This window comes from Delphinapterus leucas, chromosome 21 (assembly GCF_059928025.1).
Source record: "Delphinapterus leucas isolate spDelLeu-1000000601 "Yukka" chromosome 21, BTC_Dleu_Yukka2, whole genome shotgun sequence".
Taxonomy (NCBI): domain Eukaryota; kingdom Metazoa; phylum Chordata; class Mammalia; order Artiodactyla; family Monodontidae; genus Delphinapterus; species Delphinapterus leucas.
This window is the reverse complement of record NC_143149.1, coordinates 26,566,598-26,586,538: the sequence shown is the minus strand read 5'-3', so window position 1 is coordinate 26,586,538 and position 19,941 is coordinate 26,566,598.

Here is a 19,941-nt window from a genome sequence, read left to right as displayed (position 1 = left end):
GGGGCTACTCTTGGTTGTGTTGCGGTGCGCGGGCTTCTCATTGAGGTGGCTTCTTGTTGCGGAGCAGGGGCTCTAGGCATGTGGGCTTCAGTAGTTGTGGCTCATGGGCTCTAGAGCACAGGCTCAGTAGTTGTGGCACACGGGCTTAGTTGCTCCGTGGCATGTGGGATCTTCCAGGACCAGGGATTGAACACATGTCCCCTGCATTGGCAGGCGTATTCTTAACCACTATGCCACCAGGGAAGTCCCGTGAAGTATATTTTAAAAAACTCAAACAGACCATTTTCTTTTGATATTGAGAACTTTTCATAAGCAGAACCCACTGTAGCACAAATCTGTGGATGAGCAGTGTGAAAATTGAGATTATCAATTTGTGTCCATCTGTGTTATAATACAGAACTCTAGAAAGATGAACAACTCTTATGTTTGAATATCTATCGACTTCATGGTTACTGAATCAAATGGTCTTCCTAAGGAGGTGTTTTGTCATTGCACAGCTGCTGTCCCTGTGATCACTTTAGTCCCTGAGCCACTTCAATTCTGGTTATAGTCATGGCTACTTCAGAGACCCAGAATGCACAGTTCTCTTCCCTGGAATCTTAAGGTCAAGAAAGATAGTTTATTTTCAGCAGAAGAAGGAGCATGAACATTAGAACTAGAAGGTTTCAGTTCTGATTCTGACATTTACTAGCTGTGGGATCTTGGTAAAATAAATTTTCCTCACTGAGTTTTGATCTATTTATTTATAAAATAGAGAAATTAGCATATAAAAGAAATATGTGTTAAGTATTAACCAACACCAGGAAACACTAAGGGTGTGCAATGGGTATATACTTTTTGATGGGTCTTATTACACAAAAAGTAAAAAGCTTGGTCTTCAAGTGATGTGGAAGAGCTGATCCTGTGACACTACATTTTTTGGACTGAGTTACATTTTTTTGGGAGAAATGTACCTTGGCACCTCCTCTTTCCTTAATTATACAGTTTCTGTATACACAAATCTCTTCCCCTGTTTCTACTTACATAACAAAGAAAGGCTGAAGTTTTCCAAAGAACTTTTGAGTATCAAGGGAGAATAAAAATGATAATGAAAACAAAAATACTAACAATATAAAAACTTATATATACACATTTGTTTCTGATACTGTCTTTGGTGAATTATCCCCTGGGATGGAAGAACCTATTCTTAAAGTGGATGATGGAGAGGGGGTACACACGCTCACACACACACATCTCAAGAAGAGATACAAGTTTTTGTTTTTCTTACTTGTTTGCTCCTGGGCTTTCCACATATTTCAGGAGGTACGATAGAGTCCACAACACAAAAACTGTTTCTTAGATATCCTGGCTCTTGTTCAACCACAAAAATAAGGTCTTAATCTTCCCCCTACTTAGGACTTTACTGGGATCACAACTGAGAGAAGGACTACTTCTTTAAACACACAGACACACACACACACACATACACACAATATGGTCCTACCACTTGTATACACACTGCAGTCTTTTCCCAGTATAGGTCCAACACATAAAAAGCATGAAAATACAAACAGGAGGTACTTCACTGCTATTTTAACAAGGGACAACTTCTACTTCACAGTTCACAGTTCACAGGGTGGCTGTGAAATTTGAATAAAATGGCACATGGGAAGATGCTTCATAAACTATAGAGCAACATAGGAAGTCAGTTGAAATTTGAAAGCAGACAGTTTTATTTAATGGGGAAAAATTTCATTCAGGAGCTGGATGATATCTGTTTCTCCTAAGGCACCTCTTAATATTCAGGAGCTGACTACTCGCCTTGTTCTCTGATTTGTTTCTTTTCTACATGACTATTTATATTCTTTACGAATATTTACCCCTGAGGGGTATTCAACATATTTAACAATACACAGGGCAAAAGTACTGATCAATGGGAATGGTTGATAGCTGTAAACATCTCTTGTTACTAGCCTGCAGGGGTTGAACATCAGGCCAGCTACATCAGAAGGTGGAGAGTGGAAGGAAGGCAAGTGATTCCATTTTAGTTCTGATTCATTCATTGTCTGATTTCATACCTAATAAAGGAAAATGTTTTGAATATTAGCTAATGTGATAATTAGAAGTGATTATACACTGAGTTTCCTGTTTGGTGGGTTTGAGGAGTGGAAAGAGAGGAAAACACAAGCAGCACCTGAATGGGGAAAAGTAATACTTCAGCTCTCCTTTGGCAGTTTTATTTGTACTCACCCATTATACCTCAAGCACGACATCCACCATAGTCTCATTGACTTAGCACAATGTCCTTATGAGCTGCATAATTTCATTTTATTTTATATAAAAGAAATGTGAGGCACAGAGAGCTTAAGAGCTTTCCTACAACTGTGATCCTTGGTGCTGGGAAGAGCTCTTAGTGGTCCCCATGATGACACCAGCTCTTCTTCCCTTGAAGTGGTGAATATGGTGAATTAGGACACAACTCGTGCTTTTCTTCACTTTGAGAGAGAGAAAACAAAAAACTTCATTTCCCAAGTTTCCCTGAAGTTGGTTAGCAAAATATGATTTATGTTTGGCCAATTTGGTGATTTTTATGACTTTTGGAAGATGGAAGCAGAGGCTTCATTTTCACTGCTTCTGAGTTTCTGCCGGTAGACTGTCAAGAGGCTGTTAGGTTTACCTGTATCAGTGTTAGCAGAGATATTGGTATCCATCGAGTCACTAGCTTCTTAGGTGTCTAGAGGGAGGGTGGAGTGTAATTTCTGCGAGTATGACTCATAGAAAGTGCAGCATGCTTCGTGAGTTTTCTCATAAGTTTTGTGGTTGTGGTTACTTCCTGATCAGAGCATTTTCTAGACTTTAATAGCTTCCTGATAGTGGCAATAGTAGTGTGAATTGTTGGTCAGGTTCTGCAGTATGTCTTTTGGTGCCAGTCCTGAACGTTCAGTTAGAATCTGTTTCTTCAACCCTACCAACGATTCTAGAAGCCGTTTCCTAAAATGTAAGAAAACATGCATTGCTCAAACTATTTTCTAAAACTAAACCCTCACTGACACTATAATTGGAGGCAGCAGGGGTTGCAGCTAGAATACTAAAGAGCATGGGAATTTGATTTTGGTTGTCCAAATCAGTTAGTTATGAATGCAAAGATGATCCTGTTAGGATAGCAATCCCAGGGACCAATGGCAGACATTGTATTTACTTATACAAAAGGGTGATTGAAGGCAAAAATTTAGTGAACATGTGGATGTCTGCCCCTGAGGATCATTATTGCACAAATAGAGAAAACAAGAAATGTGAACATGATGAGTTCAAAGGAAGCAAATGATAAGCTCATGGTTTTATTTATTTTTTATTTATTTTATTTATTTATTTATTTTTGTGGTACGCGGGCCTCTCACTGTTGTGGCCTCTCTTGTTGCGGAGCACAGGCTCCGGACGCGCAGGCTCAGCAGCCATGGCTCACGGGCCCAGCCGCTCCGCGGCATGTGGGATCTTCCCGGACCGGGGCACGAACCCATGTCCCCTGCATCGGCAGGCGGACTCTCAACCATTGCGCCACCAGGGAAGCCCAAGCTCATGGTTTTAAATTCTCATCTGAAGCCATGGACAGGAGATCATGGAAGTGTCAATGACTATCCCCAAATAATTTCTTATCTCTTCTCACTTCAGGGCAGACATATATTTGAATCAGAACCTGAGTCTGATTCTGAGTGCTAATAAATGACAACAAATTTGAATTCATAGACTGACCAGTTCTTCTAAGTGAAAGTTGGAAATATTTGAGAAAGAGACGGACTCCAAGAATTTAACTAAGAGCTATCAAATAGATTCAGATGGTTTGGAGTACCCTGGTCCTGAAATACTGCTGATACGGCACTGCAGACAGAAACAACTCCTCTTCCCTTCTGGTGAGACCAGGTCAAGTTATTTAGGCTTGCACCCTCAAATGATTTCATCTGAAGACTTATCATAGAAAAGGAAGCCATTTATTCTCACCTATGCTGCCACCTCTCAGACCCTAGCTCGGTGTCCCCCAGGAAAACAAGAATAAAGCTTGACCTTCAAGAACAGTTATATATCAAAAAATTGCAAGACTTTGATAATTTATATCAGCAGAAACCTAGGGAATATGTGTGGAAATTGATTTCTTTTTGGCTTTATAGCAGGGTGGAAGAAACATAATTTTATATTGAACCAAGTTTAGGAAAACTTTATCAGAGATTCTGTATTCAAAGGATTAATTTACATAGCTGAGAGTGGCTATACTTGCTGCTCAGCTGGTGAACTGAAATCTAAACTCAAGGCAGACTATGTTAAATGAAGTCGAGTCGTCAGAAACTTCCGGGTACAACATAAAGAAAGGAATACAAATAAGGAGAAAGCAAGGCGCCCTTATTATGTGTAACCTCCACATTAAGTACATATCCACCAACCCTTGGAGGATCTAGATGACACTCCTTCACTAAGGCTTAAGAAATACATGAGTGAAGAGAGAGAACCAGCATTCTTTAAATAAATAAAAAAACAAACAAATCCATAAATAAATAAAACTATAGTGACTGTCTTCTAGAAAAAGGATAAAGTTAGGGGCTACTCCACTTAATGGTATTTCCTCGTTATGGTGGAGATGATCAGATCTGAACGTGCCAGAAGCTATCTGGCAGCACTTCTTAACCACCAGAGTTCCAACAAACATAGGCTTAACTTGAGCTACCCAGGCCCCAGATTTGACTTATTTCACAGACTGAGAGCCTTTTGTATGAAGGAGAGCCTGTGAAGCTTTCAGCAACTATCCTTTGATAGCACAGAACATATGACTACAAATCGTCCTCATAGCCATCTCCAAAGAGACCTGTAAATATTTACCGGGGAATCTGTATATAGACTGAAAGTAAATCCTCAACCTTTTGCAGCTCTGAGCAAGTGCTAATCTCGATGGATCAAGGACATTACTTTGGTCCACTTATCAGAGTCAAGGTTGTGAGTTTCAGGTGACAAATAACTTATTGTCCCAAGTCAAATCAACTGTGGGTCCAAGGAGTCTGCAAAAGTAAGCTCTTGTTACTTCTTTGATTGCTGAATGCATAGTTGAGATAAGCTACTGGCAGACTTCCCACACTGGCCCCTAAACTGTGGTATGAGTGATAATATGGTATCAAGGAGCAAGTAGAAGCCCCTAGAAATCATGCTACCCACCAAAATAGCACACAAAAATCAATACCATGTTCTAGTGAAATAACAAAGATTAGGGCCATCATTCAATAATTGAAAGATTCGGGTTAGTGATTCTTATCACAATTCCATTTAATTCTCCCTTTTGGGTTATGTGTAAGCTAGATTGGTAAAATGAAAGATGACAGTGGATCTCACAAATTTTATCAGGTGGTGAACAAATTGCAATTGCTGTTCCATTTGTTATCTTTTTATTGGAGTTAACAACACATGCTCTACCTCTGGAATGCAGATATCAAGCTGACTTCTCCCAGCATCTGTGCAATTATCAGAGAAGAGCAGGGTAAGTTTCCATTCAGCAGAGAGCTGTCTTATCTCAAGACTATGCCAAACCCCTGTCTCTCTTTCATGATTTAATCTCCAAGAATTTAGATTATCTCCCCATATCACAGGACATCTCTCTGGTCTACTATATATTATTTATTTATTTTTGGCTGTGTTGGGTCTTCATTGCTGCGTGTAGGCTTTCTCTAGTTACGGTGAGCGGGGGCTACTCTTCCTTGCGGTGCGTGGGCTTCTCATTGCGGTGGTTTCTCTTGTTGCAGAGCACAGGCTCTAGGCACGCGGGCTTCAGTAGTTGTGGCTTGCGGGCTCTAGAGCGCAGACTCAGTAGTTGTGGCACACGGGCTTTGTTGCTCCACGGCATGTGGGATCTTCCTGGATGAGGGCTCGAGCCCGTGTCTCCTGCATTGGCAGGCGGATTCTTAACCACTACGCCACGAGGGAAGTCCCTCTGGTCTACTATATTGATGATATCACTGGTAAGGAAGAAGCAGATACCTCTAAGCTTGACAGAAGGTGGGAGAAAAACTCTCAAAGTATTCAGGATTCTGACATGCCTATGGTATTCTTGAAGATGGAGAAAACTAGTGATTTATAACATTTTGGTATATCAGCACTACTGCTATACCTTGTTACACTTATCACCATGAAAGAAGGCACAAACTTCATTGGGGGTCTGTGGACCTTGAAGGCAAATATATCACATTGATCCTTTTGCCAAGTAAATTTTAAAGCACCAGCTCTGGTAGGATCCCTACTCCAACTTTGAGTGGGCCTCTTGATTAAGTTGCGGAGCAAGCAACCAATACATCAAATAGTACTTGAATTGTCTGTGGCATATCGGATGGAGTACTGAATGAAGCCCATGAAGCCTGTGGCAATCACTTATGGGAGAATCACAGCCAAAGCTACTCATGGGAGAATCACAGCCAAAGCTACCAGAATTTTAGAACAATATCTTCCTTGGCAGGTAATTCTTCACTCGTTGAGAAACTTCTGCTGGTTCCTGATTGGGCAAGGCAAAACGAGTGAAGAGGAACATTTCACGTAGCAGGAATAACCTGAGCAAAGAAAAGGCAGTGTATGTACTGAGTGTTCTGGAAACTATAAACCTTCTTGTTTGGTTGGTTTCTGCATGAGAGTAGATTTATTAACTAAGGGAAAAGTTCTTCCTATTATATTACAGAAAATGCATCCAAATGAATTTGAGCCAGTCTGATTTGCACCTGGATTTAAAATCGTATAGGCAAGAATGCCTGATGGAAGATATTTTTCACTTTGGTCTGAAATCAGGGAGTCTGATTCCTCTAGCTCCGTTTTTTTCCCTGAAGACTGCTTTGGCTATTCGGGGTCTTTTGTGTCTCCACAAAAATTTTAAGAGTTTTTGTTCTAGTTCCGTAAAAAATGCCATTGGTAATTTTATAGGGATTGCATTGAATCTGTAGATTGCTTTGGGTAGTATAGTCATTTTCACAATATTGATTCTTCCAATCCAAGAACATGGTATATCTCTCCATCTGTTGGTATCATCTTTAATTTCTCTCATCAGTGTCTTATAGTTTTCTGCATACAGGTCTTTTGTCTCCCTAGGTAGGTTTATTCCTGGTATTTTATTCTTCGTGTTGCAATGGTAAATGGGAGTGTTTCCTTAATTTCTCTTTCAGATTTTTTATCATTAGTGTATAGGAATGCAAGAGATTTCTGTGCATTAATTTTGTATCCTGCAACTTTACCAAATTCATTGATTAGCTCTAGTAGTTTTCTGGTGGCATCTTTACGATTCTCTATGTATAGTGTCATGTCATCTGCAAACAGTGACAGTTTTACTTCTTCTTTTCCAATTTGTATTCCTTTTATTTCTCTTTCTTCTCTGATAGCAGAGGCTAGGACTTCCAAAACTATCTTGAATAATCGAGGTGAGAGTGGACATCCTTCTCTTGTTCCTGATGTTAGAGGAAATGCTTTCTGTTTTTCGCCATTGAGAATGATGTTTCCTGTGGGTTTGTCATATATGGCCTTTATTAGGTTGAGGTAGGTTCCCTCTATGCACACTTCCTGGAGAGTTTTTATCATAAATGGGTGTTGAATTTTGTCAAAAGCTTTTTCTCCATTTTTTGAGATGATCATATGGTTTTTATTCTTCAATTTGTTAATATGGTGTATCACATTGATTGATTTGCATATATTGAAGAATCCTTGCATCCCTGGGATAAATCCCACTTGATCATAGTGTATGATCCTTTTAATGTGGTGTTGGATTCTGTTTGCTAGTATTTTGTTGAGGATTTTTGCCTCTATATTTATCAGTGATATTGGTCTGTAATTTTCTTTTTTTGTCGTGTCTTTGTCTGGTTTTGGTATCAGGGTGATGGTGGCCTCATAGAATGAGTTTGGGAGTGTTCCTTTCTCTGCAATTTTTTGGAAGAGTTTGAGAAGGATGGGTGTTAGCTCTTCTCTAAATGTTTGATAGAATTCACCTGTGAAGCCATCTGGTCCTGGACTGTTGTTTGCTGGAAGATTTTTAATCACAGTTTCAATTTCATTACTTGTGATTGGTCTGTTCATATTTTCTATTTCTTCCTGGTTCAATCTTGGAAGGTTATACCTTTCTAAGAATTTGTCCATTTCTTCCAGGTTGTCCATTTTGTTGGCATAGAGTTGCTTGTAGTAGTCTCTTAGGATGCTTTGTATTTCTGCGGTGTCTGTTGTAACTTCTCCTTTTTCATTTCTAATTTTATTGATTTGAGTCCTCTCCCTCTTGATGAGTCTGGCTAATGCTTTATCAATTTTGTTTATCTTCTCAAAGAACCAGCTTTTAGTTTTATTGATCTTTGCTATTGTTTTGTTTCTTTTTCATTTATTTCTGATCTGATCTTTATGATTTCTTTCCTTCTGCTAACTTTGGGTTTTGTTTGTTCTTCTTTCTCTAGTTCCTTTAGGTGTAAGATTAGATTATTTATTTGAGATTTTTCTTGTTTCTTGAGGTAGGCTTGTATAGCTATAAACTTCCCTCTTAGAACTGCTTTTGCTGCATCCCATAGGTTTTGGATTTTCGTGTTTTCATTGTCATTTGTCTCTAGGTATTTTTTGATTTCCTCTCTGATTTCTTCAGTGATCTCTTGGTTATTTAGTAACATAGTGTTTAGCCTCCATATGTTTGTGTTTTTTACATTTTTTCCCTTGTAATTCATTTCTAATCTCATAGCGTTGTGGCCAGAAAAGATGCTTGATATGATTTCAGTTTTCTTAAATTTACTGAGGCTTGATTTGTGACCCAAGATGTGATCTATCCTGGAGAATGTTCCATGCGCACTTGAGAAGAAAGTGTAATCTGCTGTTTTCGGATGGAATGTCCTATAAATATCTGTTAAATCTCTCTGGTCCGTTGTGTCATTTAAAGCTTGTGTTTCCTTAGTAATTTTCTGTTTGGATGATCTGTCCGTTGGTGTAAGTGAGGTGTTCAAGTCCCCCAGTATTACTGTGTTACTGTCGATTTCCTCTTTTATAGCTGTTAGCAGTTGCCTTATGTATTGAGGTGCTCCTATGTTGGGTGCCTATATATTTATAATTGTTATATCTTCTTGGATTGATCCCTTGATCATTAGGTAGTGTCCTTCCTTGTCTCTTGTAACATTCTTTATTTTAAAGTCTATTTTGTCTGATATGAGAATTGCTACTCCAGCTTTCTTTTGCTTTCCATTTGCATGGAATATCTTTTTCCATCCCCTTACTTTCAGTCTGTATGTGTCCCTAGGTCTGAAGTGGGTCTCTTGGAGACAGCATATATACGAGTCTTGTTTTTGTATCCATTCAGCGAGCCTGTGTCTTTTGGCTGGAGCATTTAATCCATTCACGTTTAAGGTAATTATCGATATATATGTTCCTATGACCATTTTCTTTATTGTTTTGGGTTTGTTTTTGTAGGTCCTTTTCTTCTCCTGTGTTTCCCACTTAGGGAAGTTCCTTTAACATTTGTTATAGAGCTGGTTTGGTGGTGCTGAATTCTCTTAGCTTTTGCTTGTCTGTGAAGCTTTTGATTTCTCCATCAAATCTGAATGAGATCCTGGCTGGGTAGAGTAATCTTGGTTGTAGGTTCTTCTCTTTCATCACTTTAAGTATATCGTGCCACTCCCTTCTGGCTTGTAGAATTTCTGCTGAGAAATCAGCTGTTAACCTAATGGGAATTCTCTTGTATGTTATTTGTCATTTTTTCCTTGATGCTTTCAATAATTTTTCTTAATCTTTAATTTTTGCCAATTTGATTACTATGTGTATCGGTATGTTTCTCCTTGGGTTTATCCTGTATGGGACTCACTGCGCTTCGTGGACTTGGCTGGCTATTTCCTTTCCCATGTTAGGGAAGTTTTCAACTGTAATCTCTTCAAATATTTTCTCAGGTCCTTTTTCTCTCTCCTCTCCTTCTGGGACCCCTATAATGTGAATGTTGTTGCGTTTAATGTTGTCCCAGAGGTCTCTTAGGCTGTCTTCATTTCTTTTCATTCTTTTTTTTTCTTTATTCTGTTCTGCGGCAGTGAATTCCACAATTCTGTCTTCCAGGTCACTTATCCGTTCTTCTGCCTCACTTATTCTGCTATTGATTCCTTCTAGTGTAATATTCATTTCAGTTATTGTATTGTTCATCTCTGTTTGTTTGTTCTGTAATTCTTCTAGGACTTTGTTAAACATTTCTTGCATCTTCTCTATCTTTACCTCCATTGCTTTTCCGAGGTCCTGGATCATCTTCACTATCATTATTCTGAATTCTTTTTCTGGAAGGTTCCCCATCTCCACTTCATTTAGCTGTTTTTCTGGGGTTTTATCTTGTTCCTTCATCTGGTACATAGCCCTCTGCCTTTTCATCTTGTCTATCTTTCTGTGAATGTGGTTTTTGTTCCACAGGCTGCAGGATTGTAGTTCTTCTTGTTTCTGCTATCTGCCTTCTGGAGGATGAGGCTATCTAAGAGGCTTGTGCAGGTTTCCTGATGGGAGGGACTGGTGGTGGGTAGAGCTGGGTGTTGCTCTCATGGGCAGAGCTCAGTAAAACTTTAATCCTCTTGTCTGCTGATGGGTGGGACTGGGTTCCATCCCTGTTCGTTGTTTGGCCTGAGGCAACCCAACACTGGAGCTGACCTGGGCTCTTTGGTAGGGCTAATGGCAGACTCTGGGAGGATGCAGGCCACGGAGTGCTTCCCAGAACTTCTGATGCCAGTGTTCTTGTCCCCACGGTGAGCCACAGTCATCCCCGCCCCTGCAGGAGACCCTCCAACACTAGCAGGTAGGTCCGGTTCAGTCTCCCCTGGGTTTACTTCTCCTTCCCCTGTGTCCCAATGCGCACACTAGTTTGTGTGTGCCCTCCAAGAGTGTAGTCTCTGCTTCCCCCAGTCCTGTCGAAGTCCTACAATCAAATCCCACTAGCCTTCAAAGTCTGATTCTCTAGGAATTCCTCCTCCCGTTGCCAGAACCCCAGGTTGGGAAGCCTGATGTGGGGCTCAGAACCTTCACTCCAGTGGGTGGACTTCTGTGGTATAAGTGTTCTCCAGTCTGTGAGGCACCGACTCCGCAGTTATGGGATTTGATTTTGCTGTGGTTGCACCCCGTCTTATTGTGGCTTCTCCTTTGTCTTTGGATGTGGGGTATCTTTTCTGGTGAGTTCCAGTGTCTTCCTGTTGATGATTGTCCCGCAGCTAGTTGTGATTCTGATGTTCTCACAAGAGGGAGTGAGAGCACGTCCTTCTACTCCGCCATCTTGGTTCAGGCTCCCTATACTTTCTTAAAATGATAAAACGTATACCTCATTCCAAATGTTGGTATCCTACTTAATGGAGGAGTACTAGAAGTCTGCTTGCTAAAATCAGGAACAAGACAAGAACTCCTATCTCTACTTCTTTTTAATGTTGAATTAAAGATAGCAGACTTCACAGTCAGAAATAAGAATGCAACTCAAGACATTGAATTGAAAAGGAAAAGTTCTTAAAGTATCTCATTGAAAGTGACATAATATTGCGTCTGAAAAGCCCAGGAGGTTTAATGCTGAAACTAATACAAGTGATAAGAAAATTTAGTCATGTAGAAGGATATAAAATTAATATACAAAAATCAATAGTATTTGTCTGTACAAACACTAGCAGTTAAGAAATATAATGAAAGAGATGACATCTTCATTTACAATAACAAAAAAAGGTGAAATACTTAGAAGTAAACGAAATGAGCAATGCACAAAACTTACATGTGAAGGACTTTAAAAAACTCCTGAAAGTCACACAAGTAGTTTTGAGCAAATAGAAAGATATTTTTGTTTTGTATAAGAAAACTCAGCATCGTAAAAATGTCACTTCTTCCAAAGTTAATGTATAAATTTGTTACAATAGCAAAAAAAATCTCCACAAGTACTTTTTGTTCTGAAGCTAGCAATCTGATTCTAAAATTCAGATGGAAAAATAAATAAGCAGTAATGGTTAACAAAGCCCTGCAGAAGAAAAAGTAGCAATGAAGATGTGAATGTACCAAATATAAAATATACTATACTGTACCGTGCTATACTATACTGTAGCTAAAAACAAGTGACATTAGTGTATGAAGAAACAGACAAATGCAGCAAAATAGAAAATCCAGAGTAGACTGAAGTACAAAGAAGCATTTAGTTTAGTGCACTATGAGAGTGACATTTCAAATCACTGAAGAAAATATGGAATTTTAACCAGTGAAATGTGGACAATTGGATAGTCATTTGGAAAAGGATCAATTGCAACCACACCTCACTCTTTCTTCTTCCAGGCTACATAGTTTGCTCAGTCTTTGGAGGAAGTGTGGAAGCAGTGTTTCTGAGCAAGGTACACTGAAATGGAATGCCAGTTTTGGTACATTTTCTGGACTGACAAATGTTCTCGTTGATTTCATTTCCAGGTTGTAGGAAACAGAGAGGATAGAAAGTAAATTAAACTACTCTTTGAGGAAACAGTGAGACTGATCCAGAATGTGCAGTATTTAAAAGACAGTTGTCCTTGACTCAGCCAAATGTCAATGTCAAGGAACAAACAAGTAGAGGAGATTGTTCTAGGAAAAAAGAGACCTAAAACTTAATGTAATATGTTAGCTATGATTAGATCTTTGTGTAAAGACAAAAAAAATTTATAAAAAGTATTCTTGGGATCATTTCAGATCTCTTAGGTGAAATCATGGTGCTTTGGTTACATAGGAAATGTCTTCTTCTTAGGAGATGATGTTTATATACATGAGGTCCACAATGTACTGTCAAGTGATTTAGTTATATGTATAAACAAGTATGGCAAAAGGTCAACAACTGTTAAACAATTGTACAGTTCTGTTAGTGTTTCTGAAAGTTTTCATAATGAATTCTTTATAAATAAATAAAATTTTTCATAATAAAATCTTGGGAAAATGTGATCCTCCTTTAACAATGTCTGTTGTTGTTTAGTTGCATAGTCTTTTTTCATGGTCCTTTGTTTTTTTTTTCCTGCTTGTTTTTCTCTTCTGTTTGCATGTTTCTATCCCATTGAGATAAAAAAGGGCGAATCTCTTAAAGCCTGGACTTTGCTCACAAATAGTAAAATTCCATTCTCCTTGGTTACCTTCACTGTCTATAAGATCATTATTAAATTACCCTCAGAATTTAAGGTACAGAGCTTCTTGATATAAAATTATCAGTTCAAATATCCAGTACTTTGAAGGGAATTGGAGATATTTGAAATTTTAATTCTGTGACTTTCTTTTCTTTCTTTCTTCCTTCCTTCCTTTCTTTCTTTCTTCCTTTTTTCCTTTCTTTTCTCCTTCCTTCCTTCTTTCCTCCCTCCCTCCCTTTCTTTTCTCCTTCCTTCCTTCCTTTCTTTTTTCTTCCTTCCTTCCTTTCTTTCTTCCCTTCTTCCTTTTCTCCTTCCTTTTCTTTCTTTCTTCCTTTTTTCCTTTCTTTTCTCCTTCCTTCCTTCCTTCCTTTCTCCCTCCCTCCCTCCCTCCTTCCCTCCCTCCCTCCCTTTCTTTTCTCTTTCTTTCTTTCTTTCTCTCCTCCCTTGATTTATTTTTTCTTCTAAGCTGCTTTTGGTACTCAGTTGTTTGTTTGCTTGTTTGTTTTACTTGCCAGACTTTTATAGTATTTTTGTACAGGGAAATGAAGCTTTTATTTATCCTTCTACTGTTTCCTTCTGAATATGGGAAGCTCCTGTAATACTTCTTGGGTGAGTTTGGAAGGAGAAAGTGGGCATATACAATTCATCTCATTTCTCTACCTTTGTCATGGGAGTGACCTGCATTCTATCATGCTGTGGCTTCTGAGGTGACTGAAGGAAAAGAGACTTTAAGAAGTAAACCTACACATATATGGTCAATTAATTTACAGCAAAAGAGCCAGGAATATACAGTGAGTAAAGTATAATCTCTTCAATAAATGGTGTTGGGAAAACTGGACAGTCACATGCAGAAGAATGAAGCTGAACCACTATCTTACAGCATACACAAAAGTCTGCTAAAGGGCTTGAGTTAAAGACTTAAAGGTAAGACCGACCTGAAACCATAAAACTCCTAGAAGAAAATATAGGCAGTAAGCACCTTGACATTTGTCTAGGCAAAGATTTTTTGGACTTGACACCAAAAGCACAAGCTACAAAAGCAAAAATTAACAAGTGGGACTATGTCAAAGTGAGATGTTTCTGCACAGAAAAGAAAACCACCAACAAAATGAAAAGGCAATCGATAGAATGGGAGTAAATATTTGCAAATCATGTATCTGATAAGGGGTTAATATCCAAAATATATTTTAAAAACTCATACAGCTCAATAGCAAAAAAAAAAAATCCAATTAAAAATTGGGCAGAGGAATTGAATAGACATTTTTCCAAAGAAAATATACAAATGGACAACAGGTACATAAAAAGGTGTTCAACATCATCAATCATTAGGGAAATACATATCAAAACCACAATGAGATACCACCCACCTTATACTTGCTAGTGTAGGCTAATAGGAAGGCTGTTATCAAAAAGACAAGAATTAACCATTGCTAGCAAGGATGTGGAGAAAAGGGCACCGTTGCACACTAGTGGTAAGAATATAAATTGTTGCAGATACTATGGAAAATAGTATGATGGTTCCTCAAAAAATTAAAAATAGAACTACTATATGATCCAGCAATTCTACTTCTGGGTATTTATCCAAAGAAAATGAAATCACTCAAAAAGACATCTGCACTCTTATGTTCATTGCAGCATTATTTACAATAGCCAAGACATGGAAATAACCTATGTGTCCAAAGACAAATGAATAGACTTAAATAATATGATATATATTTCAGGTGACCTTTGAATGAGTGAGAGTCAGAGGTGCCGACAAACACCCCCCCCCAAATCTGAATCTAACTTTATGGTCAGCCCTCTATATCTGTGGTTCTGCATCCATGGATTCAACCAGCCACAACCATAAACATAGTAGCATATGTACTAAAAATAAAATCCATGTGTAAATGGGCTCATACAATTCAAACCTGTGTTGTTCAAGAGTCAACTGTATATACACAATGGGACATTATTCAGCCATGAGAAAGAAGGATTTCCTGCCATTTGCAACAACATGGATGGACATTGAGGGCATTATTCTAAGGGAAATAAGTCAGATGCAAAAAGACATACTGTATGATCTCACCTATATGTGGACTCTAAAAAAATCAAATTCGTAGTTGTAGAGAACAGATTGGTGATTGCCAGAGGTATAGGTCAGGGGAGAGGGAAACGGGTGAAGGTGGTCAAAAGGCAAGAACTTCCAGTTATAAGATAAATAAGTTCTGGGGATGTAATGTACAGCAAGGTGACTATATATATATTTTTCCAAATAAAGGGATGAATGTGTTTTATATTTTATCAATTTATAGACATTATATTGAATCACGTATCCTTTTCTTACAGCCAGACATTTGGTCTTTAACTGTTGCAAACTGGTCACATTACATTAGCTTTAGTGTTTGCCTATGTAGGATTTTTTTTTTTTTTGGTGGGTCATTGGTATTCCTGTTGGCTTCATCCCAGGTGTGTGACTACTTTTTATAAAGGCAAGGCAACTGACCATGGACCTTAAGTTACCTGCCTACAGACTTTTCCCTCTTTAAGCAAGAGAAAGTGCCTCAAGAAAGGTAGAGTCTGGGCTTCCCTGGTGGCGCAGTGGTTGAGAGTCCGCCTGCCGATGCAGGGGACATGGGTTCGTGCCCCGGTCTGGGAAGATCCCACATGCCGCGGAGCGGCTGGGCCCGTGAGCCATGGCCGCTGGGCCTGCGCGTCCGGAGCCTGTGCTCCGTCATGGGAGAGGCCGCAACAGTGAGAGGCCCGCGTACCGCAAAAAAAAAAAAAAAAAGGTAGAGTCTTTCAGCTTCAGGAAAAGTGAGAATATGTAGTTTCCGAGCTATAGTTTGAGGTCCTCACCAAAAAGGGCTTTCCTCAGTAATGGCACAGACTCTGGGGACCTTGACCAGATGTTAATTTGCACGTGACTTTCCCAGATGCTGGATAGTGTGGAGTACAACCGAGTTTGGCCAAACTTATTTCAGCAAAGGGGAGGATGTCAACAAAGGAGTAGAGCCAAACAGTAGAGCCAGACAGTGGGTACTTTGGGGTGTACGTTGCTGCAGCTTGATTTTGAATTCAGATGTGTTGGCCTTGGAATATGTCCATGAGCCTTGCAAAAACCCTTAGTGATTGCCAGCAGTCCACATATGCACAAGAGTCTTAATAAGCAAAGAAGGCTGAAGCAAATATTCATCATATGGCAAGATGGTCTTTCCATAATCAGGCCTTTCAGGTATTGATACACAGAATGATATTTGCTACTCTTAAATATTCCATTCCTGCGCTATTGGGCACTACCAAGATTCCAGTTTCAAATTGTTGATGCCCAGAGTAGTCTACTGCAATAGGTCAGCTGTCCAAAATTTTATTCCTTATTTAGGCTCAAGAAAGAAATTGTAGAGATGTTACCTTTGTCTGAGAGACCATATCCATGGAAATTTTATGCTTCTGACTAGCAAACAAACAGCAAAGGTAAAGCAGATTTTATGTAAGCTGAGAAGGATGAGGATGATATTACATCAAATTAAATACTATTTAAATGTTGGAATAATGAGAGGTAATTCCCTGAGTAGGAACATCCAATTCTAGAAGGAAAAAAAAAAAAAAAATATATATATATATATATATATATATTTTTTTTTTTTTTTTTTTTTGCGGTACGCAGGCCTCTCACTGTTGTGGCCTCTCCTGTTGCGGAGCACAGGCTCCGGACGCGCAGGCTCAGCGGCCATGGCTCACGGGCCCAGCCGCTCCGCGGCATGTGGGATCTTCCTGGACCGGGGCACGAACCTGTGTCCCCTGCATCGGCAGGCGGACTCCCAACCACTGAGCCACCAGGGAAGCCCCCCCCCCCAAATTTTTTGAATGGTGTCTGTTTCAGTAGACCTGGAAGTCATTGATTTGGAGTTATTCATATATAGTTCAGAGCCCTCTTCAGGCAAAATCTCAAATTCCCATCAGTGGTTCCAGGAGGAACCCTTATTTACAGTGATTAGTTCCGTCACAAAGTTGGGAATGGATTTTCCTGATGCATTGCTTATCTCCTCCTCAGAGTCCTGGTGGACCATAGGTTTAGCCCAGTTTAAGAGAAAAGAAAGGCTGGAGAAGGTATTAGGAAGGTGGACACGTCTTCATTACCAATGTTTTCTTCCAATGTCATACTTTTCAGATGCTGCTGGTGAAATGAAATCTAATAGTGCCAATGAACTTGACATTAGACCCAGTCAATCCCTCTCTAATTAGATCATGCTTGCAATTATAGAAGAATTGTGTCTACTTAACTTTTTACCAATTAAGTGAACTAATTTTAATAACATTCAACTGAGTATAATTTTGCTTGGTGAATCTGAGCCTACATGGTGTCAATACTTTCTTAATATAATTCCTGAATATGCTGCTGTTTCTCAAGAGGGAAAATGTACATTGACCTATGTTATCATAGTTCAGTCTGTTCCCATCATTGCTACTTTTAGCAAAAACTGTACAAAGTTTTGTCAAATGGATGTCATCATTGATTAGTTTTCAGCTCTTCTAGAATCTCCCATTTTTATATACAGGTCATTCTAGTGAGAATCTGAGACTCTCATAATTTTATCCAAAAATCCTTTAGATCTATAATTAAATGATCAATTACCAAGTACCTATTGTGAACCTAATTTACTAGATTTTTCTGTAGAAAGACATAGAGATGATTGCAGCACTCAAGTAGGACATGGTATAGTCAGATAAACACAATGTAGAGATGTTTTAGAAGATAACGAGAACTGAAAGAGAGTATACATGCCACTGTGTCACTGAAAACAGACAAATCTTGCAAAGAAAATAAAAAAGCACTTTCAATACAGAACTAAAAATCTTCCCTTCCCCAAAGCAGCTGGCTGGGAGAAAAACTTCTGTCCACAATTATTCAAATGTTCTCTTTTCTCAAAACTTCCCTGGGAAATACATTAAAATGGCAATAAATAAATGGAATCTAAGTACTGTGATATCCCCCAAAGTTTACTGAATCCTCTCCCCTTCTGTTGCATTAATTCTGTATGTAGCGTTCTGCTAGAAAAACATTCAGTCTTGTTTGAATGAGATCCAGTGATCTCAGGCTCTTCTACAGTCTTATTGTGCTGAAGGCTCTACTGATTGACCATGGTTTAAGCCAAGATCTGATTCCTTCTACTTTCCAATTATTGTCATTAATTTTTGCTCTTGCAGTCACATGAAATACTTTTAATGCATCTTTCATATGACAACTTCTAGAATATTTCAAATCATCTATAATTAAGTCTTCTTTTCTCCAGGCAAAATTTTCCAGTTTCTAATTATTCTTTATATATATATATATATATGTATATGTGTATATATATATATATATATATATATAAAATTAAGTCCCCTCACCCTTCAGGGATATATTCTAATGCTCTGATATACCTTGTAAAGTATGTGCCCAAGAAATGATAAGGGCAAACAGGTAACAAATAGAGAGCATTCTCCTTTCTTATACAGGGCACCATATGCATATTGATCCACCATAACTTATATTTTGCTTTGGGGGAAACAATGTCACAACTTGACTTAAAATTATTGTAATGTCAACTTAAATTCAGTCTCATATCACCCCTTTTCTGTAATTTTGTAATAGGTATGGGGGTGTCCAAATGGGCAAAAACAGTTAAAGGTAGATAGGTAATTTTAAGGACATTTAGCACAATTTCATCAATTTAAAAATTAAAAGGTTCAAGGTAGGAGGTTACAGGACTTGCCAAGATTTTATAACTAGTATGATGAAATTCAATTTCCCTTCTCAGGCTATTTATTTCCTGTTAAATCCTCTACTTGATTCTTTCTGAAAGATCATCATCTGGTTATTTGGGTATTGATAATCTTCCCAGATGTTTTGGCCTAAAATTTCTTCCTCCTGTGCTTCATATTTTAGTGTTAGAGTCAAGACAAGAAGCTTGTGAATGGGGATCAGAGAAAATGCCTGCGTCTTAAGGATTGTATCTGATAAGAATCCTATAGCAGCTAAACCCTCCGGATATTTAATATCATCTTCAAATGTTATTATTGTTCATATTTGCTTTAGTGATACTGGATAATTTAAGAGTATCTCTTAAAAAATCGTTAAAGCAGCATTATCCCTCAAGTTATAGCACACAAATGGGCTTCTGTCCTGAACAAAAAAAACCAAATTGGTTCTACAGTAAATGAAATTTTCTTGCTAGTACATTGACCCCACACAGCCCATATTAGTTTTGTAAATGTTTTGTGTAGTAATGACAGGCAGCCTGCTATGCTCTCTATAGCTAATAAAGAATAAGACCAGATTTTGACAGGTGACTGTCAAAACCCATGTGCTATGTAGAGGAGAACTGGAAGGAGGGAAACCAGTTGGGATTACTTAAGGAAGTTTTGTATGATGCCAGGTGTATCACAGACACAAGAGATATGCAGTGAATGGTTCACAGCTCTTCTGTTTTAGCCAAGTAGGTGGTATCACTTTTTGTCAGCAGAGTGAATGGTTCAACCGTGGCAGCAGGCTGTATTGAATAATACAGTCTAAATTGAACTCACAGGTGCTGACTTAGGGATGCCTGAAATTTCTTTCTCAGTCTAAAATTGGTGCTTATATTGATAAGGAACACTAGGGAAGTAGAGGAGGCAAATCTCTGTGCATTGTCAACATTTCTTGATGTATATGGACTGCTCCCAAGTCAGTGGGACGAGTGTAAGGACTACAGGACTTCCCTGGTGGTGCAGTGGTTAAGAATCCACCTGCCAATGCAGGGGACACGGGTTTGAGCCCTGGTCCGGGAAGATCTCACATGCCATGGAGCAACTAAGCCCATGTGCCACAACTATTGAGCCTGCGCTCTAGAGCCCGTGAGCCGCA